The following is a 2,972-nucleotide window of genomic DNA, read 5'->3' on the forward strand; positions in this document are numbered from 1 at the left end:
ACAGGCACTCACTAGGAGCACAGTTCAATGCCAGTCCATCTGATATCCACCTACTCAACGGGTGAGCAGCTCTCCCCGACCTGAACCCCCAACCGTATCGTTTCACACTGCAAGGCTCCCCAGGGAGGCTCCCTCACAGCCCGGCGCCTCCTGTCCCGCAGGGGAAGGCCCACTTCACAAGTCCCAGCAACCAATGGGCTTGGAGGTGTTTCCAGAACTTCTAAGAGAACCTGGAGACAACCTCAGCCGCCACCGAAGATTCTTCTTTCTGCCGGTTCCTCAGCCGGTGCTGGAGACACGTTCACACCACCGACATCAAACACGCACGCGTCCTAACAGCTCCTGGCGGCGACTCGTACCGAGCAGTCGGGGGTCTACGTGGTCTGAATGCATCTACCTCTCTACGACAAAGCTGTTGCCACTAAAATTTTGTTATTTTGAACTTTTAAAAAATCTTTTTTTTTTAAATCCCCATCCGAGGATATTTTCATTGATGAGAGAGAGAGAGAGAGAGAGAGAGAGAGAGAGAGAGAGAGAGAAACATCGATCGGCTGCCTCCCGTATGTGCCCTGACCAGGGATCGAACCCGCATCCTTTTTGGTTTATGGGACGACACTCCAACCAACTGACCCACCCAGGGCTAAAAAATCTTTTTTTTAAATTCATAAAACCTTCACATACAGTTTATAAGACTAGGGAGCAGCTCCGATCACTGCCCACCCCTTTCTCCTGGGCTCACGAGCAGCTCCTGAGACAACCCATGGAACAAATCTCTAGGAGCCAAGACGTGACAGAGGCTAGAAGACAGACTTCCTGATCTGGGCCACACGAGTAACCGTGCAGGGCAACCACTACCGAGCGCGCCACTCAGGCCTGGGCACAGCCTCCATCCTGCTGCCAATACAAGCATTTTCAAGCAACTACGAAGGCCACTTAAGTATATGGATTCCGTCCACCTCGCACTTCCGCAAGACGAGGGAGGCAGTGAGGTCTAAATCCAAACCCTTCGCTAGAAGGCATCACCAAAGTTGGAGGCATGTACCCCATTCCTAATAAGTAACATGCTAAACACAGACCAATTAGTTGTCCCCGCCACGTTGCGCTTCGACTTTCGCGGCTTCACTCTATCGCGGTTTCTTCAAATATGCTCATTAAAAACTTGATCGAGACAGTAAAAATGATAGAGCGCGTGCTCGGATGTCTGAGTCAATTATACACCCCTGTATTACAACTAAAATTGAAGTTACTGCACGTATGGACTGTAGGCCTATGTACTCGAGCACCCCAGGAATCCTCCAACGCCAGGTGCAGCCGCTAGAGTCTGGAACGGAGTAAAAGGGACGACTGTGTACCTGGAAAGCTATGAAATAGTAATAAGAGGAAATTATTGAAGCCATTTGATTAGTTTTTAGAACCATTGTTATTTTACTCCAGAAATGCTGAAGCCTGTTATCGGAATTACATAATTTATAAATAAATATGCCCAATACTCTTTATTAACTTTTTAGCAGCTTCTGAAACTTCTAAAACCTAGTAGGGCCAAGGCCACCTTCAGTAATTGATCAATAAAGCAAGCCACCGCCTTCGCACCATGGGTCCCGAGCCATTCCTGACTCCTGACTGCTGAAGTTCCGGCACGCACCGTGATCCTCGGGGGGGTCCGCTCTCCTGCACGCTCACAGTACACACCCGACAAGAAGGCTCCCTCAGAAAAGCTCGGCTAGTCTCAGCAATCTGCCAGAGCTGAAAGCCGCGACCTCACAGTGGGGACAGTGAGGCAGGGCCCTCCCTCGCCTGGACCAAGCTCCAGTGCCTCAAAGCCAGGACTCCGCACGGGGCGCGCGGCAGGCTGGGCCGCTTCTCAGCTGCTCAACAGTACAGTGCATTGTACCGGGAAGACCTCAAGCCACAATGTCCCAGGAGCAGTTCCTGAAGAGACCACTGATGCTCCAACCACAGAAAGTCCCCAAAGGAAAAAGAACAAAAAATTAAAACACATCATTAAACCAGAGAAAGCAAACCGCCCATTGAGCCAATCAATGAATCCAGGGCCAGCCCAGACAATAATAGGTCAACACATGTCAATACTTCATAGTTTTTCCCTCAGAACTTCTAAATCTGAGGTGGAGGGGTGGTAACAATTCACCTTCTGATTCAGCATCTCTTACTTGTCTAAATATTAGGTCCCCCAAAGGCAAAGACTGTCCAAGACTGGCCACTTGCGACATCACCGTTTGAAAGCCCATGTGCCCCTCGGTCAGTTTGAGGAAGGACACATCTCACTGGCCAATCTTTCCATTTCAGCATCGCGCACCACCCGAAGTCCCCAGCGATGCACGCCCTCTGCCCTGCGGCCCAGCTACGTCCCTGACAGCGTACGGGGGACGCTGCAGTTTTTCCAACCTCTGAATCCCAAACGGGGTTTATGTAAACTAAAGAGAAATAAATGCAGCATTTTGTAGGATTTCATTTTCACAATACTAAGAAAATTCAGCAACAGGCCAAGTTATTTTTTGTTTCTCTAAGGCATCTAAGTCTAGAAAAGTAGGGAAGAAAACAGTTATTTACAATGAGAAGATGAAGAACTTTAGATATTCTTCCAGACATTCCCCCTACAAAACCAAACAGCTCTTCACACTCTTCCTAGGCAAACACTCAGGAATCCCTCAGTTTCTCCCTTTACAACTCTCCATGCTGTCAGAACCCCAGAACTGTACCATATGCAGTAACACGCCATCTTCCCATCATCAAAAAACAAGTACCAAAATCTCAACACCACGATCGGCTTTCAGCAGAGCCAGGCCTATCAACAAGCAGGCGCGTCTCCTAGGGCCCGAGGGGGAGTGAACGGCCAGCACCTGCACCTGCACCTGCACCCAGCACCTGCACCTGCACCCGCACCCGCACCCACACCCGCACCCGCCTGCAATGACTCCAGACTCAGGAAGGAGAGACCCGGAGCCCCTCCCACC

This window comes from Molossus molossus, unplaced genomic scaffold (genome assembly GCF_014108415.1).
Source record: "Molossus molossus isolate mMolMol1 unplaced genomic scaffold, mMolMol1.p scaffold_m16_p_12, whole genome shotgun sequence".
NCBI lineage: Eukaryota > Metazoa > Chordata > Mammalia > Chiroptera > Molossidae > Molossus > Molossus molossus.